Consider the following 15,943-nt stretch of genomic DNA (forward strand, 5'->3'; position numbering starts at 1 on the left):
ACGTACAGAAATCATTGAATGTCGATAATCGGTACTGCCAATGTTATTCCCAACGCAAGACAAAGTCCGGTTTTTGATAATGGGAAATACGCTGTTGCTGAAATATTCGTATCTTGGAGATTTCGGGACAGAGAATCAGCAAATTAAATATAAAATAGGTAGATAAAAGTTCGTTTCCAATCAACATGAAACTTAGCTGGTTGCGATTTTACCACACTCACAGGTGTAACTGTTATTTTAAACGTCATATATTTTGACAAACTCGCATTAAAAAAAAAAAAAAAAAAAAAAAACCTCGCATTAAATTCTAAAATTCCGTACAAACGTCCAATCCCTTTTTAGGGAAGCAGGGGATTAGAAAGAGACAAAAGTAGCCTATGTCACTCTCCATCCGTTTAACTATCTCGACTTAAAAAATCACGTCAATCCCTTGCACCGTTTTGTCGTGAAAAACGGACAAACAGGCACACACACTTTCCCATTCATTATATTTAGTATGGATAATATACAGAGTGGGGCCTGTAACAAAGGCGAAGAATTGAACTCTAGGCTATTCTCCTTATACTGATCAACATTTGTTCGGCGACTTTTAAAAATAACTTGTATTTTGATTTTTATCACCCTTGAAAGTTTTTTCTAAGAGTAATGTATTGCGAATTCTGTTAAGTCTAAAGTGTGACAGACAACTTCAATGACAACAATAATGGCGTACATTGAAGCTAATATTTATTTTGTATGAAAAATTAAAAATTTAAAGACTTCATAATTTTTAAAAGTCACTGAACAAATGTTGATCAGTATAAGGAGAATAGCCTACAGTTCAATTCTTCGCCTTTGTTACAGGCCCCACTCTGTATATGTATATATAAAGTAGAATAGAATAGAATAGAATAGAAGCAATTTATTCAGAAAACGCTTAAATTTAGGAATTACATAGACAGTACTAATTTATTGTTAAGCGTCACTGAAAGGGTCTCCACTCAGCTTAATGTCAAGATACCACTTAAGGATCTCGACGCTGGTCTTCCGTGGAAACCCTTCCGAGAGAGCGCAACTACATGCTAAAGTACATAATAGTGTTTATATATAGTAAGTATGAAAGTATGAATGTAAAAGTCAGCATTAATAACTTTTGCAGAAACGGGTATTGAAGCCTTCTGATTTTTTCTGAAAGTAATAAATTTAAATTTCGAAAAGGCCTCGTTACACTGGCGCCCAACTCGGCTCGTCTGCGCAATGCGTATACGCAACCCATCAGAACGTGTCGCCAGAAACATGATTTTGTTTGACTTGATGCTGACATCACAAATCCATCTATCTATAGATCTGTCTTCATAGATTCTTCGTCATATCCTGTTCGGGTTTTGTGTTAAATAAATATTTGTAGTTATTTGTGTTTTGATTAATTTGGTGTGTTTGAAGACGCATTTAAACTAATGATTATTTACTTTTTGTGTTTGTTAGATTTTAAATAAATATTTAGAATATTAAAATATAAATCAGAAAGTAATAAACGGTTGTAACGTTTTGCGATTTCGCAATTTTTGAATTTCGAGATTATATTACTTATACATAATACACTAGCAATGCAACGCTGCTAGCATCATGGGCATCTTTACACCTGTAACAGCACTAGCAGCCCTCTTCTTGTTGGTATATACATATTTTTATTAGCTATTTTTGTTTTATTGTTGGTATCGTGGTCAAACGTCTACCTATCCATACTAAAAAAAAAAAAACATATACATATACTTTTTTTTGTTATCTTCAGTTGCAAGTTGTAAGACAATTTGTTCTTGACTTCATATTATTTTGAGGTCAGAAACCTTCTTGCACGCAAGAAATAAAATAATTATACAATAAAATGTACAATAAATGTTATTAAACAAAAACAAATATACAATAAATGTTATTAAATAAATGTATTAACACTAGTAACATCGAAAATTCGTTACTGAACAATACTGTGATTAACCGTGTTACCCTTGTTAAGTCTGGTTAGCTTTAGTCATAGTCTTTAGAATTGTTTCTTCAATCTTCAGCGTAGGAAAAGTAAATGTAATATGTAAATGGTAATGTTTGGACTGACTCCACGAGACAGGCCTAGCCTAGTGTGGTGGTCGAAGGTAAAAATCTTTTGTAACACTTTTTGGCAAATCAATTATTTATTTTTTATTTTTTTTTATTTTATTTTAAATTATTTGACTTCTTAGCTGCTAGTTGTTTCAAGCATTCAGTTTAGTATTGTTTGTAGCTATAATAATTATAGTAAAATAATAATTCAAGAAATACATTTATATGGCTTGTTGACAAAGCTATTTGATCTGCGCAAGAACCTCGAGGTTTCCTGATATTAATTACGTAGGGTAACGGCGCCTGACTGCGGCTATCCGTTGCGTCGCCGCACTGTTTCCGCTTATCAATGCATTTACCCTATTATACACCCCATATTTCCGGGTTATTTGATAAAATACTTAAAGCTTTTGTAGTGTTACCAGTAAAAATCCATATAACAATACAACATTTTTGTAGACATCAATCAATCAATCAATCAAAATATTCTTTATTCAAATAGGCTTACAATAAGCACTTTTAAATGGTGAACAATGTACAATTTTCATTTTATTCTAAATATCAGAGCAATTTATTGGTCTTTGACTTCTTTTTGAACGAAGTTTAAATCATCATTTTTTTTATTTATTTATTTATTATTTACTTATAAAAAACATAAGTAGCATTATAAACTGAAATAGATACCATACACTAAAGAAAAATCGATCAAGCCCGCTGGTGGCGAAGCCGATCGAACCCGGGTCTCCAGCTAACGCAGCATAAATATAAGTAGCATGTTATAAAAAGTTGTAGAAACATTTTTGTCAGCCTCTGAGGCTATAAGGACTGCCAATGTATAGAATAGAGTTATAAATTGTTGAAATAAAACCGAGTTATAACTTATCGTAAAATGCATCATTATGTCTTACTTTAGAATATAATAGAATAGAATAGAATTTATTTATTTAAAGGTTTACCAACAGTTATTACAATGAATCTTATGTAGTTTATAATAAAATTAAGTACATGCTTAATGTATAACTTATTACAGGTAAACACAACATGCAAATATTTTAACTAATTAGTCTACAAATAGCTGACACATTTGATCACCTTATTTCTATTGAAAAAGGAGCAAAGCGCAACCTTGAAGTTATTTGCTTGAACTAGGCATCTAAATATGAAATTAAAACTAAACAACTAAATACTTAATCTATAAAATTAACTAGTGAACAAATTTCGAATTTTGGTCAGGGAATTCATTTATTCAGCCAATACATCATTACAAACATCAGAAATAGAAATACAAAGACTTAAAACAAAACAATAGAAGTAGAAATGAGAGGCAGAAATGGTCTCCACTCAGCAATGCAGCTGATTTAGGTATTTCCTTAGTGCGTTTCCACATTATCCGATCCGATATCGGATGTCGGAATTATTTCAAAGGCAACAATCAAATATGGCGGCTTCAATGTATAGGATATCGGATCGGATAATGTGAAATCGCACTTACCATCAAGCGACTTGTCTGCTTATTTGCTTCCTATCGCATAAAAAACATCCTGTACATTAAACATGTCGAAACAAGATACCGTACATCGAATCAGTATTTACGATATTATATTTAACAAGATCGGAACGTTTTGCTTACGGTTCGTACATGATGCGTTGACCGTACGTAATCGTATGATTTTAACTGTTTTCTCACAGTCTACGGTTTTTTGTGCTTGAAACCGATTTACGAGCATCAGATTAATATTTGAATGGTTCTAAGATATCAGTGGGATATGATACCGATCTCTCTGTGTCAAAAATGAGGCTATTCGAACAAAAAACGTCATTCGCACGTATCCTATTCATATACCGTAGCTATATCTAATATTTGAAGTTAGAATTGGGCTGTTAGTTTCAGAATCGGTGAATAACTTGTTATTTTTTTCTTTTCGTTAAAAGATTTATTGTTACTTTAAGGTAATAATATATTTTGTAGGTATGTGTCCCTTAACCCGTCACCACACAGGCTAGAGGGGAGGCCTGAGTGGTGACAGGTTAAGAATTTCACCACCCCCTTTCTTCCCGTGGGTGTCGTAGAAGGCGACTATGGGATGTGGGTTAAATTGTGGCGTAGGCGAGAGGCTGGCAACCTGTCACTGCAATGTCACAGTTTCGTTTTCTTTCAACCCCTTATTTGCCAAGAGTGGCACTGAAGCTTTAGTAGTTTCATGTGTTCTGCCTACCCCTTTATGGGATACAGGCGTGATTGTATGTTGTTGTATATGTGGATGGTGATAAGCAATAATGTGTCAACCCACAAAATCTAAAAAAATGAGATTTTAATGCCATGTTATAGCTGGATTTTTAAACTTCTATTTGCAAAAATGACCTTTTCATTTTGAAAATTTTTACTATCCCAAAAGTAAAAAAATAGGTTAACACAAATCCTATATCGTGTGTTGCCTGTTTTGCATTAATGTGTCAAGAACCTTAACTTATTATAGTAATTGGCAGAAGACATATTTAAATTACAATAATGTGTTATGAGGGTTGACTCAACGATTTTTTTACACTTGACTCATTCTTGCAAAACGCAAAAAATGACATAGTTACCCACTATGAGACTTGAATGATTATTGCAAAATGATATTTTATTCGTTGTTTTATGCTACGACCCGTGTTATAAAACATAAGTCATTATTGTTAAATTATATTCGGGTCATAAATTGTTCGTTTTTGGTGTAAGTACCATGACACTATATTGTAAAATATAACTGTTCATATTAATTTATGTTTAAATAAGTTATGACTTAGTCCATTAGTATATTTTTGCACATGAATGGTAAATTCAGTACGAAATTGAACATTTTAAGTCATGAATATACATATTCGTTATTATAATTTGCAAACATTTTTTACAAGTACGTGTTTATATAAAAATCTAATATAAGCTACTATTTTTTTATAATTACTAATTACATTAAGACGTGTTAATGTATGCATAAAAATATTGTTTGATTTTTGAATACTTACTGAATGGTAGTTTATTATTTTGTTAAAGATATTTTATGTTTTGTTCTTGTACAAGTCATGAGTTATTCATAATTTAAATGACTTAGTCTATTTCTTAGCGTAAAAAAATATTTTGTTGTATATGTTAGATAAGTAGTTTGTTTTTTTTAAAGATGATTATTTGGTTTTTGTAACGATTTTTTGTTGAAAAAGCACAGATAATTTAAATATGTGTCTAGAAATGATCATTACTCTAATAGTTAATTTATAGTATTTTATTCAACAGGCGTTTAAAGGAGGTCAAGAAATATGAGTGGCGTACTTTCCACGAGTATTTTGGAGTCAGTTAAACACCATTGCATACAATACTTTTACAACGACCATGCACTTAGTTTTTAATAGTTTTTTTAAATAATTCTCGCGAAATTCACACTGTTTCCTGTATTGCAAAGGTTTGCACTGTCAGCTCAGCTGCCCAAAGCCTTCCCGCGCACGCACGCAGTATCGTTAATGCAATGCGTTGCCATGATTACAGAACCAAACAATGCGTTTTCAGTTTTTTCGATACGCACAATCCTGTAAATGACGAATAACAGTTCGGGAGTAGAAAAATCATTAAAAGGTTTGATTAATAAATAATGTATTGATTCCTACATGACGACAGGTCTGGCGCAGTCGGTAGTGACCCTGCCTGCTACGCCGCGGTCCCGGGTTCGAATCCCGGTAAGGGCATTTATTTGTGTGATGAGCACAGATATTTGTTCCTGAGTCATGGATGTTTTCTATGTATATAAGTATTCATATATTATAAGTACCCACAACACAAGCCTTCTTGAGCTTACCGTGGGTCTCAGTCAATCTGTGTAAGAATGTCCTATAATATTTATTATTATTTTATTATTTATACCTAATAACATAAGTGACCATGACTGATATGTTACTTAACACTTATAAAGTTAAAAATATGCATAGGTAGAGTATTTTACAATAACAATTTATGTGCTTTAACATGTTTATTTAAGACTCATAGATATTTTTAAACAATTAGCAAAAGTGGGTTAAGTATCATAACACAGTCTTGAAAAAGTTTGACGTCGTCGAACAATTCGCAATAAAAGAAAAGGGCATTATTTCGTCAAATTGAAGTTTGTTTTGAAATTAAGCTACAATAATCACTACTACTGAACGTATTATAGCTGAAAAACACAACAATCTATATAAAAAACAATTTTTTTTAAGAGAAACACAAAAAAATGAGAAAAAATCTTTAGACGCCATTTTCTCAAAATGGTTGGCGTGTGGGTTGACACATTATTGCTTATCACCATCCATGTATGTGTCCCTGCTTAATAAGCAGCAAAATTACCTATTAGGAAAGTCTCTTACCCATTGAAATTGTCTTGCCTTGTCTATAAAAGCCAAAATGTAACTATGATTATTTATTATTTTATTCTGATTCAGTAAACACATAATAATGATCTGCATACGGTAATAACTACAGACATATGATTAAAATAAAAATATGCAGAGTTTACAATAAAATGGTCTCATCACAAATCTCTTCTTTTTCTCAGCATATTCGCGCCCACTGGTGAACATAAATACAATACAATACAAATACTCTTTATTGCACACCTTAATAAAATACAACAATACAAACAAGGAAGCAACACGAACAAAGGTAAATATGCCTCTTTCTAGGATTTCCATTCCGTTCTGCTGTGTACTGGTAGCCTGCGATACGGACATAGTCTTGTGCGGGGGCCCCTGTCACATTATGCAACGTAACTTTTGGAAATAAAGATTTTTTTTATTCCGTTCTATATCGGCACAAATGCTGTCATTTAACTTCCTTTCTTACTGTACTTAACGAGAATATACTACATACATACAATCACGCCTGTATCCCATAAAGGGGTAGGCAGAACACATGAAAGCTTCAGTGCCACTCTTGGCAAATAAGGGGTTGAAAGAAAACGAAACTGTGACATTGCAGTGACAGGTAACAAAATAGTATTAAAAAAAAAATACTATTCTATTATTTATATAAATCTTAAAACATGCATAAAGTACAGTATAAATTCGTAATTCTTTCATTAACCGTTTAAGCATTACGTCAACCATCAAATCTCTCACGCAGATTAACATAACGGTGCAAGAACAATATTTTCGAGTAAACGGTTGCAGGTTATCGCCACATCGCGGGTCACAAGCGGTAGTTCATTTTTCCGTTTCGTTTTTGAAGCTGATTTATCTACTTTTAAACGATTTTTTTTAATACTACGTCGGTGGCAAACAAGCATACGGTCCGCCTGATCCTGAAAGAGTATCACATGCGCGTTGCCACCCCATTAGAAACTTGTACACTCCCATTTGCTGTGTTAAGTATAAGCTAGTACACAGCAAAAAGGAGTGTACAAGTTCCAAGGAGGGTTCGGGTTGTCGACGACTCAAAGGACAATAGACGGAACAAATTAGTTCCGTAAGTCCTCCCGTCGCCGCACCCTCGTTGAGCTCTGGCAGCCTTACTCACCGGCAGGAACACAACACTATGAGTAGGGACTATTAGTGCTATTTGGTACTTCTGACCAATTTCAGGAGCTTCAGGAGGTCTGGTCATCAGATCATTGGTTTGCCTCCTCAAATAAAAAATACTTAGCTACGTTCGAGATAAAAAGTTTTTATGATATAATTTATGATTATAGGAGGTAGGGCATAGCGAATGATATTCCGCTTTGTGTGGTAGGGCACAGCACAGCGGATATCGTCTCGCTCGAATCTAGAGCAGAGCCCAACTGGGGTAGTACCTCCGCCTTACAGAAGACCGCAGCCAAATAGCACTAGACCCTACTCATAGTGTTGTGTTCCTGCCGGTGAGTAAGGCTGCCAGAGCTCAACGAGGGTGCGGTGCTGATGGCGGGAGGACTTACGGAACTAACTTGTTCCGTATATTGTCCTTTAGAGTCATCGGCAACCCGAACCCTCCTTGGAACTTGTACACTCCTTTTTGCTGTGTACTTAACACAGCAAAAGGGAATGTACAAGATTCAAATGGGGTGGCAACGCGCATGTGACACTGTTTGCATTGCATGCGTTCATAGGTTACGGTGACCGCTTTCCATCAGGCGGACCGTATGCTTGTTTGCCACCGACGTAGTATTAAAAAAAAAAAAAAAATAACAAACGAAACGAGTAGTTCTTAAATCTTGTGCTAGTTGTGCTCAGCATCAGATCGGCATTCCTTCATTCCTTCATTAACGCGAGGGAAGCTGCGCGCAAAAGCTAGTAATTGTGACTGATTCAAAGTAGCGTGAAATGAAGGTAGCATTTCTTTTTTTTTTCGCCACTTTTATGAAATGTGATATTTTTGAAAAAAAAATGCTATATTTCTACTCAGAATCACTAGCTTTTTCAATCCTAGTAGTTAAAAAAATTGTCCCATACGATTTTTTCTTATTTTGTTACCATTTTCCGTACATGTTGTGTGGGGTTACAAAAGAGGAAAGTAACAAAAATGGAATGGAAATTCTGGGACACTTTGTCTCCCAGTGAGATTGAAAGTACTCGTGATTCTGAGTACAATTGACCTAAAGTTCCCTAAAAAAATAAAAAATGCCAAAAAAAAAGAAATGCTCGTTAATGAAAAATGTACGTTGAAAGTGTTAGATTAAGGTTAGGTTTTGAGTTGTTTATTTATTTTTCAATGTGGTTAGCACATTTTCGTGGGAAGAGTGTGCCACCTGCGTTTGTACAGTCAGCAACAGAAATGTATACACCGTGTTTTTTTTTTCCGTTAAATTTAAGGGAAGGTTGTTTTAATAAGTAAAGATTGTTTTAAGTTCAGTCATTAAATTTATTTGTTTAATAATTCAATAACAGTTAAGGTTAAGTTACTTCGTTTCTTACTGAAATTAATTGTAGTTGACCTAAAGAGCCTTCCGTTAAAATTAACGGATATCAATAAAAGCACGGAGTCTACGTTTGTGGTACCAAAAATTATGAACACAGGTCTTTTTTGCCTGGTCACGTACAATTTTTGCACTTTGACTGTACCTATTGATATATTTTTGGCGACCGTACAATGAGCGACAAAGATTTATACGTGCACTGAGAGAAATTTGCATTGTGAATTTAACAAGTTCGACTTGTTGCGGTTTATCCGTTTGAATCAGCCAAACGTATGTTTAAAACAATATGTGTCAGGTTGTTTTTATAAAATCGACTTGTTGATTCAAATATATATAAGGTGACGGACCCAATCATGGACAGTTTAAGAAAAAAATTCGCCTGTTTTTGATATTTCACTGATAAATGTAAAAATTCTGCGGCTAAGCGTGTTAAATCTTGAATGTCCTATCCTTCTTTTACATTTCAAGCTTATTGCAAAATAGATACTCCTATTGGTTTCTTCATAGTTAACAAATTAAAACTAGGTGTTTTTTCTCCAATTATGGACGGCAGTTCTCCAGTAATGGATCCCCCATTATGGACAGTGAAATAAGTTTAAAATTTTACTTTTAAAGCCAACTGATACGCAATGAGTCAATTTTATACACCATAAATACAATTAGTTTGGGTTATTTTAACATAGGATAGTTTCTTGTAAATTTTGGTTTTGTAAATTGTTCCTTGTCCATCATAGGAGGTACGCAGTTTTTCGGGTCCAGTAATGGACACTCGCAAAATAACGTCAATTCTTACTATCTTTGGAGCAACAAACTAGTATGTTTTATACCTTATCTCATGCTTAATGCAATAAGTAAAACGCATTCAAGATTACACCGTGCGTTATTTTTTTATTATTTTATACATGAACTCAACTCTCTTAGCAACATTACTAAGAATTCGTCTTGATATTTTTTTCAGTAAACTGGTGAATTTTATCTTGCCGCCAAATCCTTCAGAAATAACCGAATTAATTGAAACTTCAAAATGAAACAGCTCTATAACTCTAGTTTATGGTACATAGCCGTCAGTTTTTAGAAACTTATTTTAGATACTTATTTTTAAGGATTTGTGTTTTTTTTGTCCATAATGGCATCACCGTCCATTATGGGGTATTTTACCTTATTGCCGATTCAAATGACAAGTAGCTTGTTGTTTGAACCAAAGAGCACGTAGGCGCTATTTTAACCAAAAAACTTGTTGAACGAACATGAAAACTGGTTGTATTTTCTCTCAGTGTGTTGTACAGAAAAAATTAAGGCATTTCTTAAGCGATAAAGACTTTATTGTGGTGAATTTGTTTTAATGTTGTACTTAAACCGCAGACGCACCTGTAACTTTCGCTGTATTAGTGACGCTAGATTAACATTTACATTTATTTGTACTTACATTAGCAATTTGCCTAATGTATGTTTTATTCCATACTTTGACAGTTACCTACTAGATATTTTTACACATTTTTTCACTGCTTTTGTTCTATGTACATTAAATTTGTTCAATAAGTAGGTAAGGTACAGCGGGGCAAATTTCGACTGGGGGACAATTGTAACTAATCCATTTTTTCCATTAATACACTATGATGTTGAGTTTTACATGTATCCAGTGAACACGCCTACAATATAATTGGCACTCTATTTAATAATGCAAACATTGTAAAACATGGAAAAAATGGACCAGTTACATTTGCCGCCCCAGTCGAGATTTGCGCCGCTGTACCTTACTAAATTTTAGTGTCAAAAACATTTCTTCTACCAAAATCGTACATTTTGACACGGATAGCTAGATCTGTATCGCCGGTCGGGAGTGTTCTTAGCCATGTTTCATGAAAATCGGTCCACTGTGTCGGGGGTTTTTCAAAATTTTAATTTTCTTCATACTAAACTGAACTCAGAATATTAGCGCTCTCCTGACAATCCATATACTAATATTATAAATGGGAAAGTATGTGTCTGTTTCTTTGTCCGTCTTTCACGGCAAAACGGAGCGTCGAATCGACGTGATTTTTAGGTGGAGATAGTTGAAGGGATGGAGAGTGACATAGGCTACTTTTTGTCTCTTTCTAACGCGAGCGAAGCCGCGGGCTAAAGCTAGTAATCATATATTTCTGGTTAGGCTTTAGTACAGAACTGACCAGTTGTCCGTAAGGCGAAGGTTAAGAATGTGTAGGCGTAACACCTTTATTCCGATATATATTACTTATGGCGGCGTAACGACCGCCTAGAGATATGACCTGCACTAGTTGCTCACCACAGATAATAACAGCGTGAACATTTTACTAATAAAACGCCTTATCTACTGACCAGGGACCCGTTTCTGGAAAGGTACAAGCCTTGTATTACAAGTGCGCGAACTGTCAAATCGTATGGGTTGTCATGGAAACACTCTTGTAATGCGAGGCTTGTACCTTTCGAGAAACGGGCCACACGTGCAAACAAGACGTAGGATCGATTTCAGCCCTAACTGGAATATGGTAATATCTCTCAACCTGTGTAATTGAAAAAATGGATTCGTTAGAATTGCCCCCCAGTCGAGATTTGGTCCGCTGTACCTTACTGTAATTTAGTAAATAATTTTGTAACATTAGATTGAAGTTTAGATTGATTTCATATTATTTACATAAAAAAGATTTTTAAACCTTTTCTTGGTATATGAAACAGACAGACAGACGGACAGAGTCGCGCCATAATGGTTCCTTTTGTACCTTTTTGGTACGGAACCCTAAAAAGCTGGCAAGCAGGAGCTATTGTTCAATTTTGCTGCGATCATTTATAGCTCACTCTCAACATTGTGGCCTCTTTCCTACCTCTGCCAACTTTATTCACGGAGAGAAGCACAAATAACACACACTAAACTTTATGCGCAGTGGGCTTACACATGGCCAGAGATGATGGAGCTCGCTCGCTCCGAAGGTTCCTGTTCGCAGTGTTCACATTTGAGGGCTGCTGATTAAATGATCTGGGAAATATGGAAGCCGGCAATTCCATTCCTTGGCAGTGCACATAAGAAAAGAAGCAGCAAAGCGCTTCGTGCAAATTGGTGGAATATATACCAAATGACGGTGGAAAGTGTGTAAACCGGCCGTGCATTTTTTTTATACTACGTCGGTGGCAAAAAAGCATACGGTCCGCCTGATGGAAAGCGGTCACTGTAACCTATGGACACCTGCAACTCGAGGAGTGTCACATGCGCGTTGCCAACCCATTAGAAACTTATACACCCCCTTTTGCTGTGTTAAGGAAGGACACAGCAAAAAGGAGTGTACAAGTTCCAAGGAGGTTTCGGGTTGCCGACGACTCAAAGGACAATAGACGGAACAATTTAGTTCCGTGGGTCCTTCCGCCACCAGCACACCGCACCCTCGTTGAGTTCTGGCAGCCTTGCTCACCGGCAGGAACACAACACTATGAGTAGGGTGTAGTGTCTAAAAGTCCGATGGTAAAATAGTTTTCCAACAGGTTTCTATAAGATAGGGCTGGTTCCAATACTAGGCTCTGCTCAACATCTAAAATGACACCCAATGATTAGTGTTTGGTACGTGTCGGAACAATCTGCTAGCAATATTAAAATCCCCATCGTTTTTTGTGGCTAGTAGCCAAGTTGTTATACTCTGTTCAGCCCCCAGCAATACCTAGATAGCCTAACAGCGGGCCAGCCCCTGTATTTAAATCTGTCCGGCAATGGCCTGTATTGTTAATCCTTTAAACTATGTATTACTCTAAATAGTACATACATACAACATACATACAATCACGCCTGTATCCCATAAAGGGGTAGGCAGAGCACGTGAAACTACTAAAGCTTCAGTGCCACTCTTGGCAAATAAGGGGTTGAAAGAAAACGAAACTGTGACATAAAAACTGTGTCTAAATAGTTCTAAGTGAAAATCTTGTCTACGCTATAGACATCCATACTAACATTATAAATGGGTCTTTGACGGCAAAACGGAGCGACGAATTCACGTGTTTTTTTAAGTGGAGATAGTTGAAGGGATGGAGAGTGACATAGGCTACCTTTTGTCTCTTTCTAACGCGTGCGAAGCCGCGGCCATAAACTAGTATATAATATATCGTGGTAAAAAACATTAAGACTAATGTTTGTGCACAATCTCAGCGTTTTATTCTTATAGCTAGGCTGTTTTAGTCTGTGCAGCCCGAAGCTATACCTAGATAGCCTAACAACGGGCCAGCCCCCTGTATTTCAATCTGTCCGGTAATGGCCTGTATTGTTATTCCTCTTTATTGGAGTGCCCAACTGCCCATTACTCTACTTTATGGTAAAAACAGTACGCTGGAACTATAGTTCCGATACAAAGTGTTTACAATTTCATTGGGTCTAGGATCTTGAACGTTTAGAAGGAAAAGGGACGATCGATTACAAATAATTGTATTTTTATTTATCCTAAAAATGGAAAAGGGCATGTAGGTACGTAATAATATAGATATATATGTAAGTACGTAATAAGATAGATGCGAAATGTCATTTGATATTTGCCAGTCGCTTTTCGGTGAAGGAAAACATCGTGAGGAAACCGGACTAATTCCAATAAAGCCTAGTTACCATTCGGGTTGGAAGGTCAGATGGCAGTCCCTTTCGTAAAACAAGTGCCTATGCCAAATCTTGCGATTAGTTGTCAGAGCGGACCCCGGGCTCCCATGAGCCGCGGCGAATGCCGGGATAACGCAAGGATGATGATGATGAAATTTTAATAAGTGGATACATTTCTAAGACCAAGTTTTGTAGCTTAAACCAGCGTAACCAGTCCCCTATTAAAACATGTCCTCTTATTCGGATCCTAATCACGGCACTCGTACCGACGGGGATGCCTTCCACATTTCTAGACAGTCTGATATCTGGTATCGACAATGTCGCTCATTTGCATTGATCTCTGGGGAATTCGCGCTGTGGATGTTGGATGTTGATTTGATGTATCGCATCTCGTCGTATTCTCAACGGACCGCTTCCAGTGTACAGGGAACCCGCGTAGCCAGTAGCCTGTCAAACTAATTTAAAAATCGGCAGCACATTAATATCAAAGCAATTTAATCATCAGCACAAACAGTTCACTTTAGTGCTGAAAATGACGTAAGGTACAGCGGGGCAAATCTACTAGTCAAATCAGCTTATAAGCTGGAATGGAATACAGCTACAGGAAGGGAACTACAATCCTAGAGAAATTGATGATTTGATTGATTTGTCAAAAGAAAGGGGTTTTATTAATGCATAATAAAACTATTATTTTTATCATAGCAACAGCAAATTTCCTGCATCATACCCGACTACACGTTATTTTATTTGTATGTTTGGTAATATTTTAACCGTGTTTCTTTTGTTTTAGGTAGCCGCGGCCGAAATCACGTCCAGCTAACCATTTTAAGGTAAATATTTTCAATACTATTTTGATTTTAAATATATTCTCATAAGTATATGCTATATTTCCGAGCTCATATAACCCGGCAACCTTCAAATCAAGAGTGAACAGGCATCTTCTGGGCGAGCTCACTCCATCGTAGGCCACGTCTTTGCCTTCGGCTAGTCTGTGGTCAAGAGTAAGCCCATTTATAATTTAAAAAAATGTTCCTACATTGTAACTATTTATCCATTCATAATGGCCACCAGCTGGTCGGACAAGTGTGTTGCTGTTGCTACCTACCTTACACAGTAGACGATAAGGAAATAATAGTGAGTGCTTGCATTCGCCAACAAACTGTCATACAGTTTGGCGAAAATACTATAATTAGAATAATACTGTGTAACCTTTTTTGAGTAAATAAATAAAAAAAAAATTAAAAAAAAACGGATTCTTAATCAAGAAAATAATTGAATTTTCCCCTCACTAGCTCGGAAACACGTGTTTTGTCCTTTAATACCAGCGGGTAAAAACGCATTTTATCCACTAGTGGGTAAAGTAATTTGACCTTGAATAAAGTCAAATTAACTGCTTTAAAATCGATAAATGAGGTGAATCTAGTAATAAAGATGATTTACCACCCGTGGAATTACTGGAATAAACGCATCTTTTGCGTTGTAGTTTCCTCGCTATATTAGTGAGGGAAAAAGTTTTGTGTTACACTCGGGTGCAAATGTATTTAACTTCTCGTGTGTTAAAAAACTCGCAAGTTCAGGATTCTATTCTCGAACCACTCGCTTCGCTCGTGGTTCAAGTATAGAATCCTTTCACTTAACCATGTTTCTTTAACTATTAACCGTGTTTCTTTTTTTTTAGGTAGCAGCGACCGAAATCCCGTCGAGCTAAAGATTTTAAGGTAAATATTTTCAATATTATTTTGATGTTAAATATATTCTCATAAATATATGCTATATTTCCGAGCTCATATAACCCGGCAACCTTCAAATCAAGGGTGAACAGGCATCTTCTGGGCGAGCTCACTCCATCGTAGGCCACGTCTTTGCCTTTGGCTAGTCTGTGGTCAAGAGTAAGCCCATTCACAATAAAAAAAATGTTCCTACATTGTAACTATTTTATCTATCCACTTAAAAGCACGAATCAAGATTCTTAATCAAGAAAATAATTGAATTTGTTCCTAAGTTCAAAACATTACTGTATTACAAACCAAGTACTTCATAATTATTACATTCTGTCACATGTTAAGATACATTGTCAACTTTATATACAAACCTACCTCCTATTTTCCTCGTAGACACAACTCGCAACGCCAATTCCGAAAGGTCTTAAATCCCTTACATTTCCTATGACTTTACTACCTTTTTTTATAAAAGAACCGAGGAATGGTGCACCAAGGACACCCGCTTCAATAATCGTAAATATAAAGATAATAGATATCGTAAGTAACAATAAATATTATAAATAGCTACTCTATTACTTAGTACATAATGTATATTATCGCAAATATTTATAATTGTCGGCATTAGATATATCTGAACGGACAAAGTGCTCAGAAATATCGGTATACGACTTACA

The 15,943-nt window shown here is 35.7% G+C and overlaps 1 protein-coding gene across 3 annotated transcripts in view; it reads left to right on the forward strand.

The window, feature by feature from the left end:
* LOC125232224 overlaps nucleotides 1-15,943 on the forward strand; it is a 212,933-nt gene that overhangs the window by 80,022 nt on the left and 116,968 nt on the right. The window contains exon 2 of one of the 3 annotated variants that reach the window (XM_048137863.1): nucleotides 14,339-14,378. The exons of 1 other annotated variant lie outside the window; for it this stretch is intronic. The gene's annotated coding sequence lies outside the window, so the exon portion shown is untranslated. Of the gene's footprint in view, nucleotides 1-14,338; nucleotides 14,379-15,226; nucleotides 15,267-15,943 lie in introns of all 3 variants that reach the window. One more of the 3 variants, XM_048137862.1, reaches the window with a different exon arrangement.

The sequence above is a fragment of the Leguminivora glycinivorella genome, chromosome 12 (genome assembly GCF_023078275.1).
Source record: "Leguminivora glycinivorella isolate SPB_JAAS2020 chromosome 12, LegGlyc_1.1, whole genome shotgun sequence".
NCBI lineage: Eukaryota > Metazoa > Arthropoda > Insecta > Lepidoptera > Tortricidae > Leguminivora > Leguminivora glycinivorella.